The sequence below is a fragment of the Sinohyriopsis cumingii genome, chromosome 7 (genome assembly GCF_028554795.1).
Source record: "Sinohyriopsis cumingii isolate HCF-2022 chromosome 7, ASM2855479v2, whole genome shotgun sequence".
NCBI classification, from domain to species: Eukaryota; Metazoa; Mollusca; class Bivalvia; order Unionida; family Unionidae; genus Sinohyriopsis; species Sinohyriopsis cumingii.
Window position 1 is genome coordinate 88,050,387 of NC_142967.1, and position 13,054 is coordinate 88,063,440.

General features: G+C 36.9%; 1 protein-coding gene across 1 annotated transcript in view; it reads left to right on the top strand.

The window, feature by feature from the left end:
* Positions 1–4,800, top strand: part of LOC149795675 (prolactin-releasing peptide receptor-like) — a 187,041-nt gene extending 182,241 nt beyond the window's left edge. The window contains exon 4 of the transcript XR_016422387.1: positions 4,518–4,800. The gene's annotated coding sequence lies outside the window, so the exon portion shown is untranslated. The remainder of the gene's footprint in view (positions 1–4,517) is intronic.
* Positions 4,801–13,054: the final 8,254 nt, after the last annotated feature.

Here is a 13,054-nt window from a genome sequence, read left to right on the forward strand (position 1 = left end):
TTGTTGAAATTTTGGGCCAGTGGAAACGGGTGTCGTAAAAAGATATTTTCTAGAATAGTTATTAATAAAGGTTGAATATAAAGGATTATTCTGACTTCGATGGGAGTGTGAACATTTTTGGCGGTAAGAGTAAAGTAATCCCGATTGGCTAAGCCAAACGAGGATGTGTGTGTTTCCAGTCGGAATTCAAGGTTTTAAGAAATTCCACTTTTGAAATTAGTCAGTCTACTTTCTGAAGGAATCCAGAAATCAGCTCAGAAAAAATTAATCAGTAATTTGTCTCTATTAATAAGTTGTCCAACAGACAGGGGGTCAGGAAATTGGAGAGACCCGGAACCAGAGACAAGACAGAGGGAATTCTTTGATGATAAGCAAGCGAGGTCTAGGAAAGGCACACAGGTAATGTCTCAAGTTAATACAGTGTGTTCTCTTATGTAGGTATTTAATTATTTGTTGAATTTAACTTTAAGCTTCAATTTTCCTAAAGCTGAGAAGTTGATTGCTTGCCTTCATTTGTGTGGAATATTATATGGTTCATGCATTCTAGCATGTCATACCATATACAATTGTTGTGTGTGTATTCGGATTTAGCAATATGTATGTAACAGAAACCATGCATTGTAAAGATATCATGCATTTTTTCTGATACAAATTGTGAAAATTAAATTATATGTATTAAGTGGTTATTATGATGTGTGCTGAGAAATAATATCTCTATGTCTGAAATTGTATGTCAATGAATCGTTAATTATCGACGAACGTGGTAAAGACAAGTTATGGTGTCCATTAATTCATTTGTATAATTAAGTTGTGAATTTTGTCAACTCAGAATCGATTGTGTGAGCATTAGGATCGTGTACCGACTGACATAGTCAGCTGGTAGATTACAGCCAACAGCGAGATGTGATGGTTTATCTAAGAGGTTTAATTATGTCTTAGTTCCAGTTAGGTATGTGAGTAGCCGCTAGGAAAGATATACATTTACGTTTATAGGTTGTTTGTGTATCAGCATCAGGTTGTGAACTGGCCATAGCTTAGCTATATTGAATTACAATAGACGATATTTGACTTAAAAAGAATGGAAATATTGTTTGATCCCAGGAGAAAAACCTGATACGTATTTAGGTTGGGCATTCCATTTATTTGAAGGAAAAAATAGATCCTTACTCACAATGGAAATGAGAATAGTATCCAATCAAAAACGGTTGATGACCCGAAGAGAGAGAGAGAGAGAGAGAGAGAGAGAGAGAGAGAGAGAGAGAGAGAGAGAGAGAGAGAGAGAGAGAGAAGAAATACAGACGGCAACTCTGACCCATCTGCAGCAGAGGTTTAGGAAAAGACCGGAAGCAACCAGGTTATGCTGACATGCCAGCGATTTGAGGTCGCTCAGCCTCTCCATTAAATGATAAAATGTGTTTTATTGGTATAACAGAATAATTAATTGAATTTTGCTTAATTTTTAAACTCAATTTCTAAGGGAAAGTGAATCATTTAAATGTCATGTTCAATTTTGTTTTGTGTATGTAATTATTGAAATTGTTATATTTTAATTATGTGAGCTCGTGTTCTTCTATTGATTATCTCTACTCAGAACTCTGTTATTCCATCCATTAATTTCATATCTTATTTTATTGTTTACTCTGTCCGGGTAATAACACCGTGGCCGATCATCTCCAGGATAACGATAGCCAAAAACAATAAGTAGATGGGATCTCACATTGTGACATGATCATTGATTGTAGATTAGCACATTATTTTGGAATTTTTGTGAGTTCATTCAAAGACATTATGGATTGCATCATTTGTACATCAAGACATTTAAAACTATTCGAATTAATTCGGGACATTCTATATTCTTGGACATGTGATAGGACATTTAGGATTATTTGGAGTTTAATTCGCAATACTGTTTTTTAATTTTTAATGTTTCTTAATGCTTTTTAAATTGACGAGTTCTATTCCTTTCTGTTAACCGCTTGGTGGCCTAAATGGTTAATGCGTCTGCCTGTGATCCGGATGATCGCGGGTTCGAACCCCGGCCACGTCATGGCAAAGGCTTATAAAATGGTACTAGAAGCTGCTTCGCTTGGCGCTCAGCATTACGAGATTAGTGTTAGGACTGGTCGGCCTGGTGTCAGTATAATGTGACTGCGGCATGTGAACGGTTGCTGCATGATGCCCTATTGCTAGACATCACGATAAATTACCGCAATGCAAACATCGTTGCGATATGACTAAAATTCGTAAAGCTATGTTAAAAATCCAACAAACCTAAACACACAAACACTCCTTTCTGTTACATAGCACTATCGTCTTTTACTGACTTAAACACTGAAAACTAATCTCAACATTATATCACTCAAATAAGTAAATCCGATTTACAGATATGTTAGCATCCGACCTTTAATGTCTTGCCAACAGAATAATTGCTTAAAAAGAAACTAATGAATTCAACGAAAACAGCAAAATCACCCTTTACCAAAATGAAATGTTGAATAAACAAGATTGAGTTAGTCAGAAAGTAAATAATTTGTATAAATCACTTCTGTTTATGTCTTCACTCACGCTGGTGCTGTTATAGAGGAACCTAGATTACATAAACTTACTGATTTTTACCTGCATTTTGATAAGCAGATACCGCTAATAGTATGCATTGTTTGCCTTTATAATGGGTGGCAATGTTTGATACACAGCATTGCATAAATTTACATAGCTACAACATAATGGGAATCCTGATTTTAAAAGTGCTGATATACAACGAGACATTCGGTAAATGGAAGAATACTTAACGTTAGTACTAGTCTGTTTATAGATTAAAGCATAATCGACGGAAACTCTGTTCGCATTCACGCTCTTTACTACAAGAAAAATTCAAATTCTTAGCTTTTAAAAAGGCAGTGCCTTGTCAACTTGGTAAATTTTATGATCGTTGCAGAGATAACGCTCGTTGTTTTAATGACGAAGGTAGTGAAAGTGCCTTGATTAATTAGAATTTTTCCAAATGAGATGTAAATAGTAGGAATCACATAGTGAAGACGAAAAGGATACAAAAACTTCTACTGAATGTGTAAATTACTCTAGAATAGATCCAGAGACCAAATATGTTATGACTAGCGAAAAGAACACCACGTGAGTTTTGGAATCTTTTTAAAAGTCAAAGTATTCAAATGATTGTTGTGACTGACTATAGATTGACTATAGAGTGAATATAGACGGACTATAGACTAACTATGGACTGACTATAGATTGACTATACATTGACTATAGAATGACTAAAGACTGACTATAGACTGACTATAGACCGTGTGAAGTGTCGAAATTTTGAATTACAAAAAATTTTAAGGTTGAATGCATGGAGCATTAAAATTTTATCGCATTTAAGCGAGAAAGTCCTTGTGAATTGTCACTTCAACCTTTCTTCGTTCATCTCCCCCCATATCAGTGTAAACTTCAAAGGGACAGCATTCCGACCCAGTGACATTGACCGGGTATCTTAACACGGTCATTAGAAAGTAAACATTTAAGCTACCAACCCTAATTGCTTTTTCTAAGTTAAATTGTTACGTACTGTCGTTCACAGATTCCGAGCTGTCTAAACCTGATGAAAGGAATTATTTCTTTGGGAAAAATTAGGGACCGCTGCCTATGGTTGGGCAGAATAAATTAGGGCGTTCATTTTAGAGCAATCAGACTTTTAAGTGAGGACCTTAGTCGAAATTCTTTAGTCTGAAAATTTCCTAGAAGAAAAAACTTAGTCTCGACTCCGGGGAGGCATAAATAAATTAGTGCTTTCCTCATGAAACAAGGAAGAGACCAGGTGGTGGTCTTGTAAAAAGAAAGACATGTTTAGTGCTAGGACGCACAAGTTTTGAAAAAGAACAGCTAAGGTACGCAATTTTAGTTTCACGTAATATTCTATTATTTGATTGTTTATTTTATGCAAACGTGTTTGCTATGACTAGGTTTCCATATTATGTATCGTTTATTCATTTCATGGAAATGTGTTGATACTAGAGTTGTTATGCAATTTATTTTATTCAGTTTCATGGAAAGTGCTGTTGCTAGAATTGCTATGCAATCTACCTTTCAATTTTACAGTTATTAGTTCATTGGTAGAATTGATTGCATGCGATCCAAATGTTCATATTTGTAGGGTTTCATAGGGTTATATGAAATAACTTCCTTTGTTTGTTACGACGATACAGATATCATGAGTTAACGATACCTACCTAATTATAGCTGATTTTGTAATGCTAGGATAATCTTGTAGGGGTAGGAAGGCCATGAATTACATTTTGTGAATTTCATGCAATAGTAATCGAGCATGTAGTAGCGTATGTAAAATAATACGGTAATTTAATACCTGCCGCTGGAAAGCGAGGTCAATGTCCTACCGTACTAAGTCAGAATTTACGAAGTGTGTGGATAGCAACATGCTCTGAATAACGTTAAGTGAATTGTATGTACCTCTAAAGAGTCGGGGTATACAGAATTATGGGGTGATTTTGTCCTTTAAGGAACAGCTTTCTGAGAGAAAGACGAGACTGTCTGGAGACAGAAGTCCGGGGAAAGGAAAGAAGGACGAGGTCAGAATAAAAGGACCAAAAAGTCCATGAATGGGCAAAGATAGAGCTTTGGAAGGATGAAGTAGGACACGTTTATATACGGTCAGACAGGAAGGTGATGCAAATCGGTCGTGGACATTGCGCTCTTTTCACCTCTCGTTATGATGATGAATAATCCAAATTAGACACACCTGTTAAATTATATTGATATAATCTAACTTGAATTGGAATTACCGTTATTAATTTGTTCTGATTAAACTTGTTATTTCTTGTCAAAAGAGGGTTCGTATTGTTTTATTTCTTCCCAGTATTTTCGCTACGTTCTCTGTTGAAATATCATTCTTCTTTCACTCCCGCCGGGCTATAATATCGAAGGAGGTTATCCTCTAGATAACGACAGCCAAATCCAATTAACCACCACTCTTACTAAGAGGGCGACGTTTACAGACTGACTATAGATTGACTATAGACTGACTATAAACTGACTATAGATTGACTATAGACTGACTATAGACTGACTATAAACTGACTATAGATTGACTATAGATTGACTATAGACTGACTATCGAACCATTTAATGTCATGAACATTCATTATCAAGCACCATGACTCATATATATTTACTTCTTTTATAACATGAACGAAGAACACTAAAATTAATTTGCTTTAGCTCTAATCCACTACTTTTATAACATGAACGGAATACACAAAATTTATTTGCTGCAGTTCTAATCCATTAGTTTTATAACATGAACGGAGAACACTAAAATTTCTTTACTGTAGTTCTAATACATTGCGTTCTGTATTGTGCATCTTGAAATCTCAAGCTACAATTTTTTTGAAATAAAATATAGTTAAACTAAACTATTAGATAATAACTGGGTTTCAGGTATGATGTTTGGAGAGTGTAACAGATGGAATAGGGATGGTTCATTTCATTTAGACGCTTTTGCAACATGTGGTAATGAAATATATTAAAAAATATACAATAAGAGATAAAATATCAATAACAAAATTAATTCATCTAAAATATGTAATAAAACGGTAACAAATGAAAAGATGACTCTATGAAATAATGAAATCTTACAGGGATATCATAGCACTGAGTTCGGACTATATTTCTAAATATTACAAGGATATCGTAAAGCTGAGTTCGGACTATATTTCTAAATATTACAGGGATATCATAGAACTGAGTTCGGACTGTATTTCTAAATATTCCAGGAATTACATAGAACTGAGTTCGGACTATATTTCTAAATATTCCAGGAATTACATAGAACTGAGTTCGGACTATATTTCTAAATATTACAGGGATATCATAAAACTGAGTTCGGACTATATTTCTAAATATTACTATAACATAAAGGACTATCAATTGGTACATGAAATAATGAACAAATTTAATGGAAACTAAATAAATAGATATAATTAAGAATCTATGAAAGTTATTTGCACGTTTTGTTCAATAAATATTGTGAGTAATTTTATGTATATTTAATATGCATTGTTTGCAAGTTTTTTAAAGTTTTTTTTAATTATTTCATTATATGCTATTGATGATTTAACTTTGTTTGTTTGAACTGACTTTGTCCAAAAAAAATTTCATTTTCTACCTGACCTGAATCATTGATATTGGTTTTGTAGTAAACATGTAAATCTCAATCTGAGTCTAGAACGTTGGAAATTCCCCATTAAATGTCGGGTCTACCTGTTGTTTACTAAACATTTTATATTATAAATTTAGTAATAGACTTCTAATTATAACTAATTTATTTGTAAACATTATGAACCTTCCAGAATGAATCTTTCCTTTAAGTAATTGTTTTTTTTTTTTTTTGTTTTAGGAAATGTTAATTAGGAATGAGGTCAGATAGGGGACTACGCTGTTACAAAGTGCACTTTTTGGCAAAGCTCGTGACATCTACACTTTCCTGACAGTGCAAAAACGTTGCTGATTATGATCTGGTTAAAGAATATATTTTGAAGGGTTATGAGTTAGTACCTATGGCTTATTGACAAATGTTTAGGATCTACTGAAAATAAACGGGATAAACTCATGTCGAAATTACAAGAGAAAAAGAGCAGTTATATGATAGGGCGTTCTAAGCCAAGAAAGTTGGTTAAGATTACGTACATCTCAGGCAACTCATTTTAGTTGAAGAGTTCAGTAATTGCGTCCATAGTGATGTTAAGATTGACCTTGATAAGCATAAGGTCGAAATTTTAGAAAATGATGCTCGAACTGCTGACGAGTATTCCTTTCCTCATAAAGTCTCCTTTTAACTACATCTTCCCCTCAGCGGTCTTCTGTTAAAAAATAACTATTCACATCCTATTACGATCACATAAAAATCTCAGTCTGGCAGAACTTTTAGGAATCACGTTTCTGATATAATCGATAAGAAATCCATATCTCTTTATACATGCACCTATTGCTGGGTCAAACAAATCCCAGACTGATTTGATTATGGAAACCATGGAATTATGAACCATTTACGTCACTCATCAGTGATTCGGCCAGTCATATCCCTATTAAAATTTGAAGGGGCACATGAGCTTCTCAGTCTTTCATTAACAGGTACTTTGCCTTTTTCGGGGATGTCTTCTTCTAATAAGAGTGTTCTTATTCAGGAAGTAGAGTGCATCTTTATTAATTTTCCTCTGCATTGTGTAAATTAGTCATCAGACGTAGTCTCAAGACCAGTGGCAGCTGGAACAGTGTCGTCTGTACCCATTGAGGGCATTCAATTATGTATTTGTCGGCGTTTTGATAAAGTCACTTTTACCCCTTGTTTGGATCAATCGAAGGGCATTGATCATGGTGATTCTCTTTTAACTACTCATTCTCTTTATTCTAATTTGCTTTAACCTTAACTTTCACCAAGAAACTTCCAGACAAAAATTATCCATCGCTATGGACTTTTACAATGGTGGCCATGTTCTAAACTTGGGTCAAAATAAGAGCGCGTAGAATGGAATCGGCACAATCGAGGACAGTAGGAACGTGTTTAAAAATATGCGTAGCTTTCATTATGACATCACAGCGCGCGACATTCAATCCAGATTGTACTGGATCACACATTTAGGTTCCTTTCGTCCAAAAACGTATACGTACTTGAACATTGATTTTGCTGTATGCATCTCTCGGGGTGTCTAAATAATGACCTTCCAAAGGAATATAGATGGATACGATCCAAATAAAGTGAACACTTGCCACTTAAAGGTATGTAGAATCAAATTCTAAAAAATGACACACATTGCTGAAATACTCGGTGTTGAATGCCTACATGACTCGTGTGACTTGCGCTATAATAGTGGCTTAACCCCATGAATGTGTAGCTTTCTGCGGTAATCCTCCATTACCTTCTTAAGTAATCTGACAAAGAAAACAGTTTCAAAGAAACTGACCCGGACTGAAAGGTCGTGAGTAGTATATGGGGTTACCCTAGCGTCAAGGGGACTTACCATGCAAAAACAGTCGATGCACTCTGGCGTCAAGGGGAATTTAACATGGGAAATTTTAACATGGATGGAACTGTAGAGCGTCAAGGGGAATTGAACATGGAAATTGAACAGGACCACTACTTTAACGTCAATGGGACTTTAACGTTAAAATATGGGGTTTGCACTTTGTCGTCAATGGAAATTGAACATGGGAATGTCACCTGGATGTCAATGGGAATTGAACTTTGGGTGACGTCATGAGGTTTATAGGGTCAAAACATTTTATAGGGATTTTAATGTATTTGTAAGGACAAAGGGTAGATAGGGACAAACATACAAATACACATTTAAACACACAGAAAAGACGACAGAAATGTTCTAAAACAAACCTCACAGAGAGAATAGAGGCTCAAAAAAGAAAAGTCTATTGTATGGGTTCAAAACATTTATTCAAGTATATACATGGGCTCTCTGGCCTGTGCTTTGGTCTAAGCACTATCCATTTAATACATAAACATTTCTACATCAAACAAACCTATTTACTAGTTATTTAGTTCTTGGCTCTAGTAAACCTGTTTACATTTAATGTTCATTTATAAGAAAAAGCTAACACAAAACAAGTAACATGCAATCAAATAGGACAAAGTTAATGTTTCTCTCTCTCTATTCGTCTCACACGTTGATAAAAATCTGGTCAGCTAGCACTTGTGTCCCAGCGTAGATATTTCCCATCACTTAATCCGTTTCATTCTTAAATCGGCTGTTATATCCATCGTGCTAGGTACACTTATCAGTAAGCAGATCAAGTGCAGTCATCGTCTTCTTCCCATGGAGGTACAATGTATACCATATGAATGGTTACTTTTCCTTCGTTGATGTCAAATTTTCCTCTCATCGACTGCACGTCTTCAATAGCCCTCAAAAGTTTGGACGAAGTTATTTCTGCCTGTGTGCTAAATCCGAGACATACAGGTGAGTTCAAACTGTCGCGATACATAGATAGGCTCAAACGACCTCGATCTTTGACTTGGTAATGACATTTGAGTTCCTCTAACAGTGAGTCAAGTAGGTCCGTAATGAAACCTGCTACTTCCTCGGCTGAAATGTCAGACGCGAAGTCTCTAAATTTCACCGTGTAGGTGTAAGTTGTCGTTCTAAATTTTCTTGAGGTCGCTGTCTGAGTCATTTGGATGCTAAAATACTCCTGTAGGTCTACCGAATCCTTTCCCTTCTTGGACGCACTTTGCTGTGACGGTATGGTAGTGAAAGAGGTCAGTGATGTTTGCTCCTTCTCTTTTTTCATCTGCGTAGAGTGATTCATCTTTCTCGTTGCTTGTCCTCGCAATGAAGTGTCGTTCTTGGAAGTCGTCCCTTTTTATACTGGGTGATATCAGTATGTCCATAAGGTAAAGTTTTGTGGTCTGGAAGTTTCACTGGTTGCACGTAGTTTATCATGGCGTTAGTACATAAATAACTAAGATGTGTTACTGCATTGGTGATGTGATAGTGAGGCAAAGAATCACACCCGAGTTTCTCGTTGGACTTGAGTCTTACGCTCTATACTTGCTGTTTGAAGGGATTCATTTTTTCTCAATTGGTCTTAGTAGTGACAATGAACTGTTGGTCTTGGACGTTGTCCTTTTTTATATGCTGACCAATACTGATGTGACCGTACGGCAAAGTAAAGTGGTTGGGAAGTCGCACTCGCTTCTGGTACACGATTTGATAGACTTTTTCCAAGGGTCGACTGACGATGTGGTGAGTGGGTAAACGTACAATCTTGTTCGGCTGGTAGGTGGTCACTTTAAAGTTTGCATCCTCTCCAGACTGCAAGGCTTCTTTCAATACGCCAAAGTTGACCACACGACTGGTACGATAATTCAGAGTCAATCCTTTCACTTTACACTCTGTGTGCACTTCTCCTTGTGGGTCCCGGTATTCGTAGCCGTAATGTTTAGGACCGCCACTCGCGAAACTTAGAATCTTGTCGTCAGGATGTTCGTCTGTCCAGGCTCCTAAACGGTCTCCTTCGATGTTAGGGTGTTGCTGACCCGGTCGATCGATGTAGATGCAACTGTCCGTGTCAAAGTACAGGACGCGATCCCCTAACAGTTCTAAAGCTTTGTACAATTCTAAGCGAGCATGAGCTGTCACGTAAGCCGCAATGATGACATTTCCAAATGGGTCGGCTTGTACAAAGTCCAGATCTTCTTCGTAATTGACCAAGATCAAATCCTCGCGAACGACGTCCACGTGTTTGATGAATCTGGTTTTGTCGTGAATCATCTGGAAGTAGCGGGAAGGTTCTGTCAAATATTCCGTCTTGGGTAAACACGGTCGTTGTGCCATTTTTCCCCACAAGCAATTTAACATCACTTTGGCAAACGATCGCCTGCCTTCGTTTTTCTCTATGTGGTCTAAAGTGATGCCTTCTTGTTCCCGGTATTTCTCTTTGAATTTTATTTGGTCTTCGGGAGTGTGACACCAGGAAGGATAGCCGCTGGCTTCTTGCTTCAGTTTCAAAAAGGCATCCACGTAGTCTGCGAAAATGCCTTTCTGAGTAGGGTCACCCTTGTGGTATCGTTGTGTCTTGGGAAAGTGGCAAATTTCGTACACTTCTAACAGTTGGTATCCCATGTCCATAGCTTTGAACAATTCTACGCTGACCCAGGTTCCCGTCAAGGCACGTTCTTCCTCGGTGTGCTGACAAGGCTGATCTTGGTTGCACGTTTCGGCACAAGTACGGCACAAGGGAAACATCAGTTTGCCTTGTGTGAGGCGATACGTCACTTCGCTGCCTCTTACGTTCTTCTTCTCTCTCACTGAAATCGTGCGATCGTTTCATCTCGATTGCTGATTCAGAAATGATTTAACCAAGTTCATTCTTTCCATATATACCCTCTCTACCTCTCGTTGTGACAATGACTTGGTATATTTCACAAGGCAAGTGAAAGCCAAGTATATAGGAACCCAACGACAGCGTTGCGTCTTAAACACCTCATGCATCTTGACGACCCTTCGATTCAAACCCTACCACGAAAGAAAATAGTTGCAAGAAAAATAAAACAGACAGTTGGTGTCTTCAAGAGAGCTAGAGACGGCACTGTGTCGCTGGGACACGTACGTACTCCAGAAAACTACGCTACTCGACAACGTGAGTGTGCTTGTCAAAATGTTTGAATAAGATTAAAAATGTTTGTCAGTTTCAAAACGCGAACCAGTACTGTGTCCGTTTAATATTTGATGTAGCAAGAAGAAATGGTACAATACGCAACAAAGGGTTTGTACGTTTACACTCCAATCTGTCTGTACTGCGATGGTAACAGCGCTCTTGCGTTGGCATTATTTTGCCACACTACCTTTTAAATAAAACAATGCATCACTCATCATAAACGATTTCATTGGCTATACTTATTTTCTTACCGCTTTCGCTTCGAATTGACTTCAGTACCTTTTCGCACAGCGACAAGATCGGACGTGTTTTTTTATTCTGCGTCTGGTCGCTACACTACTTGCCCTGAATTTACAACCAAACAATGTGTTACACATTGTAATTGACTTCATTGGCTAACCGATATTTTACACTTCTGTCTCTGTTGATGTGAGTGTACTTGTCAAAATGTTTGAGTAAGATTAAAAATGTTTGTTAGTTTCAAAACGCGAACCAGTACTGTGGCCGTTTAATATTTCATGTGGCAAGAAGAAATGGTACAATACGCAACAAAGGGTTTGTACGTTTACATTCCAATCTGTCTGTACTGCAATGGTAACAGCGCTCTTGCGTTGGCATTATTTTGCCACACTACCTTAAAAAAAAAACCCAATGCATCACTCATCATAAACGATTTCATTGGCTAAACTTATTTTCTTACCGCTTTCGCTTCGAATTGACTTCAGTACCTTTTTGCACAGCGACAAGATCGGACGTGTTTTTTTTTATTCTGCGGCTGGTCGCTACACTACTGTCAACAAGCCCTGAATTTACAACCAAACAATGTGTTACACATTGTAAGTGACTTCATTGGCTAACCGATATTTTACAATTCTGTCTCTATTGATGTGAGTGTGCTTGTCAAAATGTTTGAGTAAGATTAAAAATGTTTGTCAGTTTCAAAACGCGAATCAGTACTGTGGCCGTTTAATATTTGACGTGGCAAGAAGAAATGGTACAATACGCAACAAAGGGTTTGTACGTTTACGCTCCAATCTGTCTGCACTGCAATGGTAATAGCACACTTGCGTTGGTATTATTTTGCCACACTACCTTTAATAAAACCCCAATGCATCACTCATCATAAACGATTTCATTGGCTATACTTATTTTCTTACCGCTTTCGCTTAGAATTGACTTCAGTACCTTTTCGCACAGCGACAAGATCGGACGTGTTTTTTTATTCTGCGGCTGGTCGCTACTCTACTTGCCCTGAATTTACAACCAAACAATGTGTTACACATTGTAAGTGACTTCATTGGTCAGTCGATATTTTCCACCGCCTTAGCTTCAAATTGGTTTCACTTGTTATTTGCACCGTGAGATGATCAGACACGTTTTTCTGTACCTGACCATTAGTCACTTCACAAACAATAAAACTAAAACACAAATGATCACGCCATGAGCGGCTCATGGAAATTATGTTAGTCATGTTACGAAATATAGCACGACTTGTTTGGATGTTCTTTTCTGTGGTCACTCTTTAATTACATGCGTCTTCAGTTCACTCTTGTGATATTTTTTGTAAAGGGTGTATTTTTTCTATGGATGTGATTGTGTTATGTTCTATATGTTCTTTTATGTTTTCAGTGATTTTACTTTATATCTATATTTTAATTTAGATGTATAGACTATGTAGTCTGAAATAAAGAATTCTTATCTTATCTTATGTAAGTGGAATGAGTGTTTCTTTGAAACTTTCATAAGGAAAATGTGCCATAAAAACAAACGTACGTGTCGTCATATTTTTAAAGTAGGAATACATGATCTCTCTCTCTCTCTCTCTCTCTCTCTCTCTCTCATTGTAGTTTTGATTTATACCCGAATGGAA